At 47.6% G+C, this 18,739-nt stretch overlaps 2 pseudogenes; both read right to left on the bottom strand.

Annotated features, from left to right (window-relative positions):
• Positions 1 to 260: 260 nt before the first annotated feature.
• LOC136524755 (amino-acid permease BAT1 homolog) lies at positions 261 to 2,116 on the bottom strand (annotated as a pseudogene).
• Positions 2,117 to 5,637: 3,521 nt separating this feature from the next.
• Positions 5,638 to 15,213, bottom strand: LOC136524753 (expansin-A26-like; annotated as a pseudogene).
• Between the last annotated feature and the right edge of the window lie 3,526 nt (positions 15,214 to 18,739).

Here is an 18,739-nt window from a genome sequence, read left to right as displayed (position 1 = left end):
GCAATATCCAAGTTTAGGTTGGGGCTCATTTCTATAGGTTGGACCTCGGCATCTTCACCATCACTTAATATGCCATGTTTGAGCTCAAACCCATTGCTTAATTGGTGGCCAACACCTGGGGTGTTACAATGGGCGCGTGGACGACACGCTCCTCCACCGCGCACGGTAAGCAGTAGCATACCAGGGAGCACTCGTGGATCAGGTGATTGCGGCCCCGCGGGCAGTGGCGTGGTTGCTGCTGCATTCGAGTGCCTGTCTAGTCACCGTTCCTCACCCACCACTACCTCCCCATCAACGCGGCGTGCTCGGCGGCCAACCGCGACCATAGGATCCGGCGCATGAAGCGCGCGCTGGACGCGGCCAACCTCGAGCTCGTCAAGCTGTTGGTCATGGGCGAAGGGCTGGACGTCGATGATGCGCTCGCCGTGCACTACGCCGTCTAGCACTGTGGCCGCGACATCATCAAGGCGCTGCTGGAGCTTGGAGTGGGGACGGGGGCGGGCATGGGCGCTCCGTCGTCGGCGTCCGGCCGGCCGGCCGCTATGCGGCACCTCACGTCCGAGCGCGACGGTGGGCGACTGTGGTGGCGCCGATGCGGCACGAGGAGGAGCTGCTCCTGCGCCTACGACATCCACCGCTGTCCGACGGCGGGCAAGACCACGCCGGACTCCGCGGCCACCGCTCGTGCTCCGCCGCCCGCCTCCATGACCCAGACGACGACAATGGGGCTGGAAGAAGCACGTAGGGTGGTACTGCGGTGGCGGCTGTGGCTGGGTAGAGGACGGAGTATGTTGGAAGAGGAGGACGTTTGTGATAGGCCCTCGAAACCAGAACTGGGCGTGGAGCACCCACGCGGCGAGGCTGAGCACCAGCACGCCGCCGACGGCCACCGGCGTGTAGTTCAATGTCTCCTTGGTGACGGGGTACGCCATCGGCAGGCAGAAGAGCACGGTGACGAGGGCCACCCAGAGCACGCCCACCGAGCCGACGGCGACGCCGAATCTCCCGAGGTGGAACGGCCCTGGCACGAACGACCTCCTCGCCGTCGTCACGCAGAATAAGATGGGTAGCGCGTAGGCGATGTACAGACCCAGCGTCGCGATGGACACCATGGCCTGGAATGCCACCTGGCTCCCCAGCGACTGTACGTGTCGATCAGGAATGAAGAGAAATCACACGGTCACATGCATGGTAGACACGTACTTGAGAAGTTGAGAGATGAGAGCGCATGCACACCGTGAGGGCCATGACGAACGCCACGGACACGGAGAGCTAGACGACGTTGAAGTGGCGTACAGGACATGTGAGAATGGCATCGCCCCATCCCTGGAGAAGGCATAGCCCATCCTAAAGTTGCTAGTGACGCAGGCGGTGCCGCAGAGGAAGACGGCGACGGCGATGATGACCAAGCAGGCGATGCCGCCGGCGCCGTTGTCGTACCTCTGGTGGAAGGTGGCATACAGGGCCTGAGCAATGGCGTACCCGCTGGCGTCGTTGCTGGTGTCTAGCAGGTACGGGATGTCGGTCACCACCGACATGAGAGCCAGTAGGTAGATCCATCCAAACACGCTGGATAGAGAGACCGAGTAGATGATCCCCATCGGCCCATTCTAGTCTGCCTTCTTCGTCTCCTCTGTCTACATGCGATCGTGCTCGTTCAGTTCAGATGGTCATCAGAGAACAAAGATGAACGTGTGGTGGATGGCCGGCCGGCCGGCGGCACTCCACGACAGCGGCGTGTGTTCAGTTCACCATGTGAGCAGAGGTGTCATAGCCGATGCTGGAGTACTAGCTCATGAGCAGCCCGATGGCGAGGATGTAGGCCTTGCTATGGATGCCCATGCCGTTGTTGGTGTTCATGTGGGTGAAGATGAACTCGGCGTTCGCCCTCTCCTTGGCCACCGATGGAACGAGGATGATGAGGATGAACACACCTACGACGGCGGCTGCGGCTGGGTTGAGGATGGAGTATGTTGGAAGAGGAGGAAGGATCTATTCACCCCATTCGCGGTGCTCGCCGCGCTCTTCTGGCTCTGGATCACCGGCGCCGCCAACAGGGAGCGGATTGTCACGCTGGCGCTAGACTTCCGCAAGCGGATGTACACGCCGCTGCCATTGGGCTACTACGGTAGCTCCCACTTAACACGCGCGCGCACCGACCTCATGTCCAGGCTGCCCGCCGTGGCCACGGCGCTAGACCACCACGTCGCCGGCGTGCCGAAGGACAAGCTGTGGAGTGCCCTAGAGTGGCTCCACGCGTGACAGCAGCAGCAGGAGGGCGTGCTGACATGCGCGGCGCTGGACCACGTGCTCATATACGGTGCGAAGTTCGAGGCCGGGGTGCCCCCAACAAGCGCGTCGATGCCGCGTGGGCAATGCCGCCGGCGAGGGGCTGGTGCTCGTCCTGCCCGCGACCGAGGGCGGTAAGGCACGGGGCGTGGTGGTGATGCTACCCACGGAGGCGACGACCAGGATCTGCCGTGACCCCGAGGTGCTCACAGAGAATGGATACGACGGTGAATGGCTACGGCAGTGACGGCCAATTGCATCGGTAGGTTTGAGTCTGACAGAGAAGAAAGAAGAGGGAGAGAAAAAAAGAAATAAAAAAGATAAGGGGTTAAATGCAAAGTGCTAGACATAGTCAGCGCCACAGTGTGGCAATGCCACGTTGGATAAATTGTCCATGTGTCCGATATGGACCTATGGTGCAGCACTTATCAAGTTCAGTGTCACAGAAATGCATTTTCAAGTTCATGGACCTAAGTGACACCCCTTGACAAGTTCAGGGACCCCTCATGCATTTAACTCTTTAAAGTGGAACATGCCGGTTTTTGCTCAGACAGTTCCAAGTGTGCCGCTTCGGGAGCAGTCAGACGGGAAAATCGACTAAATAGCCGATATGTGAAGAAATCAGCTGTTAAAGACTGTAAAGCTCATGGGTTGCGATTGATTTTATGATGACAAGTACAATACACGCAGATATAAGTAAAATCATCTACTAGGTGGATATTACCAGTGTAAAGCATTGAGCCGATGAACCTAGCGAGAAAGGATATAACATGCGAACAAATCGACTGTATAGTACAAATGGATCTACAAACGCTCTGAATCTAATCTGTTACCATCAACAGTGAGGTTCGACCGGATCGATGGCAGCTATGATGATAATAATAAACTAAAACCGAAGAATCCATAAAACCGTTTATACATTGATAGGTTTTCTGAAAGACATGCTATATGTGTGAAAGCATAAACGAATCGGCTAAAATAGCCGATTCAGGTAGAAAGGGGATTACAGCATGTGAACAATCGTCTATTTAATATGGACAGATCTATAAACTCATCAGACCTAACTTGTTATCCTTAACAGTGGGGTTCGACCGGATCGATGGCAGCCGTGATAAAGACAACAAATCAAGCCTTTAAAATAAACAAACCCATTCACACTTAACAGAATCATGAAGACACACTGTAAGCGTTAAAGTGCAGGCGATCGGCTATTTAGCCGATGTAGGCATAGCAAACAGCCAAGGCCATGCCTGATCGAAAGCAAATCTACCAGCTAGTATCCTCCGATCTAAAGTACTAACAGTGGGGGTCGACCGGATCGATACATCCATAATAGCGAGCTATAAACCAGATTCAACTAGCTAGTAAACCTTCTCAAGATCAGACATGTCTTAACCGTGTACTATGCACGATCAAGATCAAAGTAGAACAGCCGGTGAAACATAATCCGTTGTTTAAAGTAAGAACCGTCACAATGTAGAAAAATAAACGATGGACTAAAAAGGATGTGAGGCCGATCTAGATCGATCTCGATCGGGCAGGTTGATATTGCTGAAACTAATGACAATAAGAACATCAGCAAGATCGGTAACTTAATGAATCTACCCGAAGGACGCCACCCTTAGATAGAGCCGATAACTTGACCTTAATCTAATTCGAGCAGCGGAGGTCAAACTTAGCCGATGCAGCCGTACTTGAACTAGATAAGAGTCGATAACTAGCATATACTAGAGCTCGCAGTGGAGGTCGAACATAACCAATGCAGCATTACAAATAGAAGTATAAGCCATGACGATACTTACACACAAGCCGAAGGTCAGTCAGACCGATGCAGCCCTGCTTGTTGAAGAACTCGCCGAGATCTACACTACTCCTACTTCCAAGGGTTGGCGTAAAGCAAAAAAAAGTAATTGGTATTGATTGATTTGATGTTCCTTTTACAATAGCCGGGATCCAATATTTATTCCCGGAACCTAAGCATGAATCCTACTCAAGTACGACTCATTACAACCTTTGATATAAAAGAAAACATTCCTAACTTAAGATAACTTGGACTCTAATCTTTCTCTTTTTGTAGAGTCCGACATGTCTTTCTGACGCCAACCATAACTCATTGGCGTGCCGGTCAATGTTTGTTTCCTCATTCCCTTCATCTAACTTTGCTTCTATTTGACATATTCTTTTCCCTGTGTTCATTATCTTTTCTCCTGTATGTTCTCCATCTCATTCAAGTATTGTGATTACATTTATTTATGTCTTCTTTTTCTTTGGTTGGTTCTCATGCAATAATCAAAAGCTTATCTAGTATTGAAGACATTTTTAATAAAAAGGAAAATGAAATTTTGTTAGTTAGATTATATGTGTAGCTAGAAATTTTGTCTTCACAACTTTTTTGTTGTTCCTTATTGATTAGACTTTTTTCTTTGAGTTAAATGCACCAGATGTCCATTAACTTGTGAGGAGGTTTCGGTTCGGTCCATCAACTTCCAAAGTGGCTTTTTGGGTACATAAACTTTATATGCCGTATCACTTAGGTCCATACCCCTCCACGCGGGCTTCTTAGGCTGACGTGGCATGATGACTAGGCTCAATGCGTACAGCCGCCGCTGCCACATGGGCACAAAAGTAGACCCTTCACGGGTGATTGAAGCCAAGCAGCAGCGGTAGCACGACGTACCGATGCATTCGCCGAAGTCGTCGCGGGAGAGCAGCCCTTCGTGGGCGAGGTCGTTGAATCACTCCTCGACGCGGCGCCATAGCTCAGCTGCCTCGATGGAGCCCGTGGTGAGGCTGATGAAGCGGAGGCCCTTGAGCGCGCGCCGAGCGCCCGCGCGGGAGCGGTTGAGCTACGCCTGCTCCCTCCGTCGCTCGCGCACCGCCATGGCTGCCTCCCGCTGTAGCTCGATGAGCGTGGGGCGATACGGGGATGGGGACGGCGATGGCAATGGTGAGAGTGGCCAAAAGCTAAGCTCGCCCAGCGCCGTGGTAGAACTGCAGGACACAACAGCTAGCCGAGCACCGCACCGCGAAGCAAACGAGAGAAAAAATAGCCCGAGGAGGCCGCGCCCGCAAAGGAATCACTGGCCCAGGGCGCGGGCCGCCCACCGCCCAGCCGCTACTGCCTGGTGCCTGCCCATGGGAACAGGGATAGCTGGCTGACGGACGGACGCATTGCGGTGCGGACTGGAACTACGGTAAGATAATAAAAGGGCCAGGCCTGGTGGGGCGCGCAACCACTGCCGTGCCGCTTCGGAGAGGAGGACGACAGCTCTCGCGCCACGGTAGCCGCCATGTGGATGCCATCGCCGCCAAGGGGCCAGCCAGAAGGGCTCCCCAGCCGATCTGATCCTAGAAGTTCTTGGTGGCCTGGTACGTCTTGTTGAACTTCCAGTCGTAGGGCACGACGTGCCAGGAGGTGGCCTTGTGGTGGTCGCCGGTCATGATGTGGAACATCAGCGACTCACCAGTGAGGTCGACCTCTGTCGTCCAGAGCTGGCCCTAGCTGCGCTTCATCGACGTCCACTTGACGCGCTTGTTGCCCTTCACCGATAGCCCCACCATGTCCCCGGCGCTGCCGATGTTCGTCACCATCACCATGTTGTAGTGCGGGTTCCCTGTGATCGTGTACCGGATGACGCGTTGCCTCACGCATGCCACCCTGCATATGCGTGTGTCAATTGTTTGTACATAGATCGGTAGATGATGCGCATGCATACGGAAGTGCTGCACTACTACTACATACTTGCGATAGGTGATGGGCACGATGCCGGCCTTCTCCTTGGCGATCTTGAGGAACACCGGCATGGTGAGGTCGAAGTGCTCGCCCTTCTACCTGCTCACCGGCGGTAGGGCCTGGTTGGTGGCCGTCACCACCACGGTGAGCTTGAGCTCGTAGCACGCGCCGCACCCAGCCCTGTTGCTGTACAGTGACAGGCCCACGGCCGCCGTCAGCGTGACATAGTCTTTTCCCAGCTCGCCCTTGTACCCGCACACGCCGCCGTCCATGGTGCCGGACCCGTCGCGCCCGCCGTAGAACGTCGTGTGCCCGTACATCCATGGGTCCGCCTTGAACTTGCCATGGTTAACGTGGGGCTTCTTCTTGCTGGCTCCGCCGTCATCATCCTCCTCCTCCTCCACCACCTTGGCGCCCACGGCCGACAACGACGCGAGCCCCCGTCGTGTCAGACAACACACCAGTCTTAACAAGAAGAGAGCAGTCCCTGAGGTTGAGGTCTAGCTTCCCGGCCAGCGCGTCGAGGTCGCTCTGCATCTGCAGCTTCCCTGCCTTCGGAGGCTCGTGGCAGCGCACACCAAGCTCGGCGACTTCCGCTAGCGTTGCAGCCACCGACTGCAGCAGCTCCTGACAGAGCGAGTTCTTGGAGAAGTAGTGGTGGCTAGACAGGTTCGACAGGCACGGTGGCACCCTCTCCAGCCTAGCTACGATAGCCTTCCACTACCCATCGAAGCCAGTCGCCACGCGTGCAGTGGCCAGGGCAGGTGGCACCAGCCCCGCGCCCGTTTAAGCAGCTCCTCTACTGTCGCATTCCTCGGCAGCTGGGGCTGGGCCACACCATGTGGGACGCATTCCTCGGTGACCTAGAACTTGAGCGGTGTTGACCGTTAAGCAGAAAGTGTGCCCGCGTAGAAGATAAAGAAAGGTCTTCAGAAGGACATGTCAGCAGGCCACGTCAGCTTGAGAAGCCCACGTGGAGGGGTATGGACCTAATTGATATGGCATACAAAGTTTATGGACCCAAAAAGTCACTTTGGAAGTTGATGGACCTAACCGAAACCTCCTCACAAGTTAATGGACCTCTGGTGCATTTAACTCTATAACTCTTTTTCTTTTAATTTTTCTTCGCCACTTTATTTGCCTAAACTTCATTCGTGATGCATGTCCACTTCTGAAGTGTTGGCACATTTTGGCCCCGTTCGCTGGTTTGAAACTTGGCTAAAAAACACTGTTCCGGCTGGTTTGTTGTGAGAGAAAAACACTGTTGGCTGGTTTGATGAACAGTAACGCATGAGGGGGACCAGCCAGCTGGCTGGTCTCTTCTAGACCAGCGAACGAGCTCTTTATCTAGAATGAGTAAAACATTTTTAGTGATAAGGTTAGATATAATACAACTATTTTTTGCCTATGTAGCTGAAATATTTATCTACTTCACAGCTTCTATGTATTTTTCATTTTTACTTGAGAAGCACTACTGCAAAAAGCATTTTTAGGGGTGGCTGGTAACCCTTTGTAGGGGCGGTTTGGCCAGCCGCCCCTACCGAACCGTCTCTACAAATCATGCATTTGTAGGGGCGGTTCCGAGGCCGCCCCTACAAATCGATTTGTAGGGGCGGTTGGTGATTGAGCCGCCCCTACAAATTGATTTGTAGGGGCGGCTGGTATTACAAACCGCCCCTACAAATTAATTTGTAGGGGCGGCTCAATCACCAACCGCCCCTACAAATCTATCTGTAGGGGCGGCTGTAGTGCCAGCCGCCTCTATAATACCTGTTTGTAGGGGCGGTTCAATCTAGAACCGCCCCTACAGTACGTTTTCTCGCAAAAAAAATTCAAATTTACAATTCAAATTCGACTAGAACTGTTTGTTTCTGTGTATTCCATCCAGCGTTCGCGTTGCTGAACGCCCCACGACCAACGTTCCGAACGCGACTACTAGCACAATAGTATTATATAAACTACAATTACAAGTCCAATTCGTAAGGATATATACAATCCATCATTTAATATACAAATTCCATAAACATTGTTATCAACGTCCTAGAGCTAGCCTTTCAGTCTCACGAAGGTGTTGGTACTGAGGATTTCTACCTAAGTCAGACTCTCGGTCATGGTAGGCGCCTTTCACGTGTACAATCTGGTCCAATATGAAGTTGCAAAGGTCGTCGACGAGCTCTAAGAGTTGGTCATCCTTGTATGGGTCTTTTTTCATTCCTTTCTCTTCTCTCCACTACAAGAGAACAAGTTTCGGTTTAGTATTTCATACCATGTACAAAGTTTTTATACTACTGATGAAGAGGTTCAAACTTACCCTTAAGGGGTGTCTCCTGTAGGCACTGGTGTTACTCATCATTGAACATATATAGTATCCACAATGTACACTCCCAGGCCTCTGCTTGGGGCACTGTGTGTTTTGCATATGAAAATGTTAGGTAATGCTTTTGATAGCCATGTAAAGGAGTACTGAAGAAGTAAGTTACACTTACCGCACATAGTGTTTTTATAGCCAGCTTTTCCTTCCTCGCTGGATCATGCCTTCCGTGATGATGAGTGACATAGAACCTAAATGCCCTGTTCAAATTATTTTAGCAAATACAACTTGTTAGTATCCATAAGTGAACGTTACAAGTATGTATACAAACATATAAGCTAATGAGGATTGTCGATATGTATACGTCTTGAGAATTGATATGAAGTCTTTGTATGTCGTCGAGTCCTTATCTATTGAATCAAAGACCCATGCCATGCTCCTCCCGACATCGACGGCTATACAAATCCAGTGGTTGCTGCATGGATTTAATCATAGAACTAGATAAGCTCTTTTGCATCGAATAAAATATATCGAACAAAGCTTTAAGTATATAGTTGAACTTACTCGAAGTTGTATGGTAGCCATATAGTAGAGTGTTGTTGTAGATTTTTGAAAGCCAGAGCAATGTATGCCACAACCTTAAGGGACTCTTCCTTTAGTTTCGCCGTACAGATGCGCTCTTTCTCCTGAAGAGTCTTTGCAGCAGCTAGCTCTTTGGCATCCACTATCCACTGTTTAGGGTAATTAAAATTTGGTTGGGCTATAGCTTGAGGGTCTACATACCCGGCTTTCAGACTTGGCATTTGTTTGACAATGTGCACTTGCATTCTACAAATCATGGCGTTGGTTAGTTACAACAAAATTCAAAGATTACATTCATATCATATCGGGAGGACAAGGACTTACAGGCACCACGTGCAAATTAGATTCATCTCCATTTCTCCCAGGTGAAAGCATGTGTGCATGTCATTGAAGTCAAAGACAATTTTCCCGGCTAGGCTTCCAAATGTGCCGGTGGGGAAGCATGGTTGTACGAGATCTATGCTCGTTGGGAGAACACGCAAGTACCAATCATAGAACCTTCTCATTCCAAGTGGTAGGCGCCGAATGTCCCGGTTTGGTATAAAGGGCTTGCCTCTTTCATATGTTTTCGGGCAATCCTTTGACCATCTGATGTCATCAACATTTGGATACTGCTTTGCAATTTGGTGGAGTTTGCTAGTTACGGCCTCCTCAGAACCCCGTTCTAGGACTTGTTTAACTTGGTTCTCAGGCTTGAACTGGTCATGTGAATACCACTTGGACACCGACGAGACATCTTTCACCGGAACATAAACTGGCCTTATGTTGATTGGAATCTTCTTTCGAAGTTCCCATTCAGGCACGTCCTCATCTTCTTGTGCATCACCTTCTTTAGGAGGCACTCATTGTTCATGTATCGGCTATGCTTGTTGAGAAGACTGTGGCATCTCATCATGCACTTGCTTGGTACAAGTTGGAGAATGTTGTGGCATCTCATCAGGCACATGCTCGCTAGGAGGCGGGGAAGAATGTGGCATCTCAGGTACGTGGTGGTCACAAGACGGTGAAAATATCTCCCCAACCTCAACAACTCGCTCCAAATTTGGGAGAGGGGGAGGCGGCGAAGAAGCAGTCAATATAATGTCCTATTTGTGCCAGAGGATGAATTGCCTAATAACGTCTCCGAGTAACACCAGCCCCTCAGGAGTTGCGTAGTCTATCCTCCGCTGCATGAACTCGGACTTCACGGTATGCACCTCGACCCTAGTGTAGTCCAACGATATCTTATTATTGTGGTGTAAGCCACCGGGAGGATGTGCCACACCCGTTGCCACCTCCATCACAGTGTTCTATCGACCGATTAGAAACACCAAGGTGCAACTAGTTGGTTCCTGTATGCGATCAATGGGGGTTGAGGCTGCAGTGGAACCTTGGCTGCTAGGAACTTTCAGAGGGCTGCCAACTAATGCCAGTTCTCCCGGTGGCGTCACTAACATCCGTGGCTCCGTAGATAGTCCTTGCTCCTCTAGCGCCTTCGCAACTAGAGCCTTCACTTGGAGCTCAAGACTAGTCTCTCGGTCTCGGCCATGTTTCTTGTACATGTGCCTGTCCTCTTTGAATCCTTGCTTTCAGGTCGTCCTTTTCCCTAGCCCTCTGGTGCGGCCTGTGTGCACCTTGTTTCCCAAGCCAAGGCTAAGCTCGTCCCTCTCTCTGGAAGGATTGAAGGAGCCCTTCTCCTTATCTTCAGCATATTTCAGTATCCTTGATACCGCCTCTTGGGTCTCCAGCTTATCAAACTTAAGATTACTGCCGGATAATTCTATACTCCTCGCATATATCCAGTTCCTTGAGCGTACCTTCAGATTCGTCACATCGATATTCCCAGCAGCTACGGCCTCTTTGTCCATCTTCCTAAACTGCTCTTCCTTGGCATAGTAGCCACCGGGGCCTAGATGATGGTGGTGTTTGTTCCTCTTCACCAGCTCGGTGTTACGGGCACTAAGCTCCAATGCCTCCGGTGAAGTCTTCTGAGCCACGAGCTCCTCCCATTGACTAGGAGTTATTTTGCCGAACTCTTTGAAGAGAGTTAACCCCTTTTGGATATACTTCGTGTTGAGCTCCGACCTCCAACATCGGAATACCTCTCCCATCATCCTGAAAGCATTTTTTTTACCAGTTCGTGCTTACCCTCCAGAAATCTAAAATTGACCCTCAGGTGCCTATCCCATAGTTCATTCTTTTTGTTCTCTGGTACCTCTTTCCAGTTAGGGATTGCTAGGTTCAATTTATCTCTTACTAGGGCCCCGATCGCATTACAGAATCATCCTCTTAATTCCTTCGGCTCAAGGACCTCCCCTGCTGGCCCGACCTCCATTATCACATAGCACGCCTTATCTGGATATAGATTTCCTTTTCTATCCCCTCGTTTCCTCTTAGGCTTGGTAGTCGTGGTTGTGTCTTCAGGTTGTGGAGCAGAAGCATCGTGATCCGTCTCTGTGGCTGTTGCCTCTGCTCTCCTTTCCTCTACTCTGTCTTATCTAGCGAGATGTCGCGGACGTCGACGTCATCTTTTTCGAGTTTCAGGAGGGACCTGTATATACGATAGGTCAAAGTGTTAGCAGAGGTAACACAGCCAAAGCTTTAGCAAAATTTACAAGCTAAGGCTTTTTCCCTACCTCCTCATTCGGGTCAAAGTCCTTGTCCAAATCTTCCTCCGTTGGCCTCCTTCTGACTTCACGTGGGAAAGGATCCTCGGGACTTACATATCCCTCTTCTGAGTCATCATCAGCATCATCCTCTTCTTCTTCGCCTTCAGCAGCCTCTCCTTCGGGGCCTTCCTCCTCGTCACACTGCTCCTGAGTAAGCATCACTTCTAGATCATTTTGTACCTCCTTATTGAACTGTTCCTGAGTAAGCTGGTCCTCTAGTGCTTGCTCCTCAAGGGTTGGCTGCTCATCATGCTCGGGGCATCGGGCTGCACTGTCTGGTGTCCACGACATTATTTCGCGCTTTGTTCTAATAGATGCAAGAAAGTGTGCTTTAGGTACGCGAGAAGGTATAAGAAATCAAAAAGGTCTATAAACCAAAGTAGTCCTATAAAACAACAATATAAAAAAAATGAGAAGTAGCAGTGGTAGAGGCCTCAGAAACATGTCAAACATCATCTGATCTTGAACTTGGAGCATCAAGGCATCATAACAGAGAAGAGAGGAGAAGGTAATGTAGGGGCGGCTGCTAATGATGTCAAGTTCCTCACAAGTTCTTGATCATCAACTCATATTCCATATAATGTATGGACTTGGACGATTTCATCATTGGCAAAACAAAGGAGAGGAGAGGAGAGGGGAGATTTGGCAAAAAAAAAGCAGGTGCTGCTTCCAAAACATAGAGGATAGGAAAGGTGGCAACAAATAGAGGAGAGGGGAGATTTGGCAAAAAAAAAGCAGGTGCTGCTTCCTAGAAAAAGCAACATGACAATGTAAGACCATCATATGCTTAATATCTTCCGAACCTGATAAGCAGATCGGACAATCAGAAGTAGTAGACAGTAGTAGTAGGGAAGTAGTAGAAGTAGAGGACAGTAGTAGTAGAAGAGGAGTACGGAGAAGACAGCAAGTACAGAGAAGATTAGTAGCCACCGGCCACAATAATATAAACAAACAAGTGCAAGGCTGCAAGCATACAAATGACAATGTAAGAAGAATAATATAAATGCAAGGATTATTTCTACTCAGCAGATATTTATTCCCAAAAAATGAAACTGGATGAATCAAAGTCCCACTAATTAAACAAACAAGTGCAAGGCTGCAAGCATACAATGAAAGAACAGCTAGGATTAATGAGCTAATGAGCTGTTGCAAATGGCAGGAAATGAGTACCAACAGTTCACAGATGGGAAATAATACTATTAAGAATGTATAGAAACATCATTGCAAAGTGCCTTAGGTCTCAATTAATAACCCAAGTTCTCATCAAAGCTACTAATCAGTCCACAGATACCATTAGGAAATAGTGCTAATTAGACAGGGAGGATGCACTGAGGGGGTGTACTGATTATTAGCTAGCAAAAATTGCAGACAACAATCGTAATGTAATATACTATTTTGTGAACTCTTCAAGTCTGACCTTAAATTTAACAGTTTGAGAACCAAATAATTTGATGATTTTTGCAATACATGTTTTAGATCACTAGCTAATATATATGTTTTTATGGCCGTAGCTCATGGCTGCCTATATATGTAGAAGAGAAAACCAGAAAATATTAAGACATTTCTTGAGCTTTTCAAATATAAGTATAGGCAAAAATGAGCAAATACTTCATACTTCAAGCAAGATGAGCAAATACTTCATACTTCAAAATGAGCATGGTAATAGAAGTACATGCAAAATGAGCCTTAACAAGCAAGTACTTCATACTTCATAACAAGCAAGTACTGCCTATATATGGAGACCCAATGAGCCTTAACACAGAAATTTGCATGGTAATAGAAGTACAGGCAAAATGAGCAAATACTTCATACTTCAAGCAAGTACATTTCTTGAGCTTTTCAAATGTTTTTTATGTGTTGTTTTTCTTATCATAGAAGATATAATGATCTAGCTCATACAGGTAGTACTATTTTGTACTTTGTAAACGTGTAAGATGATAAACATGTGAAATGCTAAGAACCCGTATTCACATGTGAAATGCCAATAAAGAACTGCACCTAGCATAAATACCTTTTTTTGTTAATTTTGGCATTAAAGCTGCATAAATAGCACCAGACTATACTTTTGTATCCATCTCGTCATTTTGTCAGCCAAGTTCACATTAGTTTGATCATGCTTGCCATAACCCTTTGCCATAGCACCTTAAGCTGAGTTACCAGATTAGATGTCATCTCATTTCAACAAGTCATCTGTGCTAGAATGAGTTTAGCTAATTATAAATGTGTACAGTTCCCTGATAAGTTTTAGTGGAGAAAATAGAACCAAATGGACGCTATAAATGAAGATATTACAAACTACGACCGCTACCGTTGTACCTAAAACTAGACTTGCACTGTCTGACGGGCAGAAAATAGGAAAACAAGTGCTGAAACGGTATTGGGGAAGTGGCAGATAGCACTTGGGAGACAGCACGCTGACCCTAGCTAGAACCCTGACAGCAGGCTGGCCCAGTGATGGATATCAGTTTGTATACGCGTCACCACATCCAAAACTTACGGGGAATATGAGATCAGATCCTTATGATATAGTCGGGAGGATCAATAAAAAAACTATGCATAAAACACTATATATAAATGTGTGCTTTGTGTGATGGAGCACTAGATAATTCACCCTGTCTGAAGCCGAATTGATTAACGTGATGGTCTAAGAAGTAAGAACTGAGAACTGACACAGGTGCTAATACAATTGACTAACGGCTTGAAACTAACCAAACAAACAGAAATGAAGACTTTCAAGGATACAGTACTCCAAAGAACTGAGAACTGACACAGGTGCTAATACAATTGATATAGTCGGGACACCGGAGGGCAGTGGCCAAGTCACCGGCGGCCTTATATAGTTCAATTTCAAGGATACAGTACTCCAAAGATTTCACAATTAAATTAAGACTTTCGCTAGACAATAGAAGCATAATAGGTGGGAGAGTTAGACTGTAAAACTTGCAGTAACGGAAAACTAAAGATAATCCCCAACTGAAATTATTGGCAAGGTGCTAGCATGGAAAAGCTAACTGTGATTCTTCTGAAGCGTCTGTAGCATAATGGTGATTCGGATTTTAAGGAAATACAAGAGTAAACTCTAAGCTAAGGTAAACAAAAAGTGACTGTCAACAAAAGCAATAACTGTGAACAAAGGTAAACGCAATGGACTGACTAAAAATGTGGTAGAACAACTACATGCAGGCAAATGCAAGCCTTTCGTGATGTAGTACCTATTATGCGACTCACTTTTGCATCAAGGGAATAGTAGGTAGGGTAGAAAAGGGAAGAAACGAACCTTGGCAAACTGGATACGGCCGCTAGGACTGTGAACCACCGAAGAGGATGCGGAGCTGCTCGGATCCGGGGTGTTTTGGGCGGCTGTGAAGGTGCCGCGGCTTCTCCAAGTTCAGCGAAGGCCGGATCTGTAGGGGGGCCGCCGGGAGAGGGCCGGACGGTGGCGAGGGGCGACGGACGGTCGGCGACATGGGGAACGTGGGCGCGGTTGTGCTGCGAGGGAACGACTGCGGCGAGGGGCGACCCGACGCACGGTGGAGGATGGTGAGGGAGCGGGTGCGGGGAGGGGGCGCGCGGGGCAGGCGTCGGGACAGGTCCGGGAGGCAGCCTGATGGCGTCGGAGAAGAAGAGAGCGCCCAACAGGCAAGTCCCATGTGCGGCCTTTGATATATAGTTGGGATGATTTGTAGGGGCGGTTCCTGATACAGCCGCCCCTACAAATACATTTCTAGGGGCGGTTCCTGATCCAGCCGCCCCTACAAATGCATTTGTAGGAGCGGTTCCTGATCCAGCCGCCCCTACAAATAGTTTCTATTTTTTAAATTATAAATTCTATGTAACAGAACCGACCAAATCATAAGAACGTAAGTACAAAAACAATCACCGAAGCGATCAAATTCCTGTACTTAAGCTCCCATAATCCCGGTAGTCCGAAAATCATGAAGGATTTCAACCAACTCTCGACATACAAACCAAGATCGTAGTGATTCAACACAACACATCATCCGTTACAACATTTCACAAGTAGCATTCGGATTACATCCATCAGAGTTGAAATAGAATATTACAAACCAAGTTTCAGTGTGCGGAAGCAACATAGTTTAGTACAAAACATCATAGTTTTCAATTACATTGCCAAGTCTGAGTCATGTCCCACAAAAGCATTATCAGGTACGAGAACTAGTAGAGACCGTGCCCAATGGTCTAGTCTTCATCCCCAGCTGGGAGAAGGCAGTACTTGCAGCAACCAAAGTAGAACTGGTCATCTGCAACATGTGGGAGATAAACCCTGAGTACGAGAAGGTACTCAGCTAGACTTACCCGCCAAAACCAGAAATAAAAGACACCAAGGATCATGCAAGGCTTTTCAGGTGGGCTAGCTTGACGCAGTTGCATAAAAGAGCTTATGATTATAGTAACCAATTTAAACTTAGCATCAAGCTTATCATTATTTACCTGTCCACTAGATTAGCACCTGTACTAGAGCACTCACTTATTAGGAGCAAACAATATTAACCATAGCAGGTATCATAAGGCTGTCATCATCATATCATCATTTCTGAACCATTATGTTATTAAGTGTATCTACATTGGAGATAAGCCCGTCAAATTCTCACTAACCGGGAGAGACGGCGACTCAAATCGAATTACAACTCAGCTGAGGGGGTATTCCTAACTCTCACCCTAGCATACTTAGCAAGGGTAGCCGTGGGTCACTTTTGGAACATCTCAGGAACCAAATTCGTGGGTTCGATCAGCGCCAGCACTCTCAGGGATTACCCTTCTGCCAGGACGATCAGGACTTTTAAATCACCTGCCCTTGGACTCACGCCTATGGCTCCCTTCCGAGGCGAACTTTATACTTATCAACTCCCGGCCTGAGGTGAGCTACTCGGCTTCGCGGTCGGTCTTCAGACACGGCCAACTAAGAGAGAGGTATGCGTTCAACATGAACAGGAAAGGCTCCAAGAATCAGTCCTTAAGCGACACAGACGGAGTCACTGCAAACCGGCAAGCCTCCGTCCGGTCTTCATTTCAAATTAAGACTGGTTCTTTTCCATGATAGCAAATATAGCCAACCGTGCCACATGTATATTCCTATATCTCGCAGGTGACAGGAAATCACCCGACTTCTACCGCGTTTAAGCAGGGCTAAGCACTACACGAGCCTGAGCTACATAGGATTCAGGGTAACAATATCTGGACAAGGATTGGATAACCAATGCAGCAAGTGTTTGCATCCAACACCTAAACTTAATGCAACAATATATATGTAACAATAATACTGTAACTGCATTTTGGAAATTAGGAGGCTTAATATGCTCCGGGGCTTGCCTTTCACAAAGTTGCACGGACGGTGATCCGGGCACTCAACGGCAACCTCGTCTGGCACTTCTCCTGAAAGCTGCTCCTCCTGAATCTCCAGTGTCGGCTGCTGTTGCTCGCTCGGTTCCTCGAATTCCAGCAGGGTCACTCCCTCCGGTACACCTATTGCATGCCGATGCAAAAGATAAATACCATGGATGCATAAGGAATGACATGATGCTCATGATGAATGAATCACAGTAAACGTTTACCGAAAACATCACTGGACACTCGTTTACCGAGTAAGACTAGCCCTATTCAAATCACTTTAAGCATGTATCCAACTTAACTTAGAGAACAAGATCAACTTACCTAACTTGCATAACCTAAGATAAAGATGCTCATCTTCGGTTAAAGGCCTAACACCTAGGAACATTACCACAGCTTAGAAATAGTAAAGGTATACATAATTTAACATTTAAAGTTTCATATGCATACAAGTAGTCCCTTAATTCAATCACAACTAAAGTTCTACAATTCCAAATGACTTGCATGAGAACATTCTGGAAAGCTTATGAAATGTTCTACAAATCAATGGTAAACAGCAAAGCATGATTCTGATGTTAACTAAATCAATTTCCAGCCAACCTAGAATCTGTCCAGAATGACAGGGTTACTAACTTAATTATTTAATGATTGTGCAAAAGCATACTTTGATCAAACCAAGTTTACCAACTTGTTTTTCATACCTAAGAAACATCAGAAAGTATAGTGCCAACTTCTAAATAAATTATTTAATATATTTTTTCAATTTATTTAGTTAATTAGGTGATTTAAGCAATATATAGTAAAACTATTCATAAAAATCTACAAAAATTACAGTAGCTATCTCATGCTGCACATAGACCATCATAAAAATTTCAAAGCCATAGGACAAACATAACTTGCTGTATCTAACATAACAGATGACATGTCTAATTTGAGCATAATTAGGAAACCCTAATGAAAAGTGTCAAGCAATAGATTTCACATTTTTCCTAACATCATTCTAGCATAAGAACCTTACTCACCAAATTTTACCCATACTGGATCTATAGAAAAATTATGAAAATTCACACAAGATCCATCCATTAATAAAAGGAATTTCTATAACTTAAAAACTACACATGCACTAGCTCTGAAATTTTAACCAAAGCTTCTAATAAGCAATAATAGATTACCCACAAAATTTCATAATTTTTGGACCACAGAAACTCAAGATAAAATTCAAACAAGTTTGCATGCATCTAAAAACACATTTCAAAGTCATATTTAATTCATCCAAATTTTCTAAAACATATGCTCATATAATATTTTTATTAAATACTAGACATTACTAGGAACTCAACAAAATTAGAACCACATCATTTGGATCCACCATCTAAGAGCTACACATTTTTTAATATGCACATAAATCTGTGAGTAATCAAACAAAACAAAATAGAAATCCTAACAGCTACTGGGCCAGCCCAAGAAACGGCGGCCCGCGAAGTGCACTGGCGTGGCCCAAGACGCGGTGCGGCCCGAACTGGGCTCCCGCCTCAGCCTCGGCGGCTGACAGCTGGGTCCCACGTGACAGCGAGACAGGCAGGGGAGAGGAGGACGACGACGGCGCAACTCACCGTCGGTAGCTTCTCCAGCGAAACCATCTACGCTACGACATTCGCCTTGACCATGCGCATCTAGTGGTGACCTCAATCGGTGCTATGGTAGCGGCTAGAGGGGTTGGCGACTGACACGGCGGTGCACGGCCAAGGCACGGCCGGCTCCGGCGAACTGACGGCGACACAGCCGCTAACGGTGACTCTACGAGCTTCGGTGGTGTTCCTATGACCT

Source organism: Miscanthus floridulus, chromosome 18 (assembly GCF_019320115.1).
Source record: "Miscanthus floridulus cultivar M001 chromosome 18, ASM1932011v1, whole genome shotgun sequence".
Classification (NCBI taxonomy): Eukaryota; Viridiplantae; Streptophyta; class Magnoliopsida; order Poales; family Poaceae; genus Miscanthus; species Miscanthus floridulus.
Note: the sequence above shows the minus strand (reverse complement) of the source record. Positions and strands in the feature narration are given on the sequence as shown.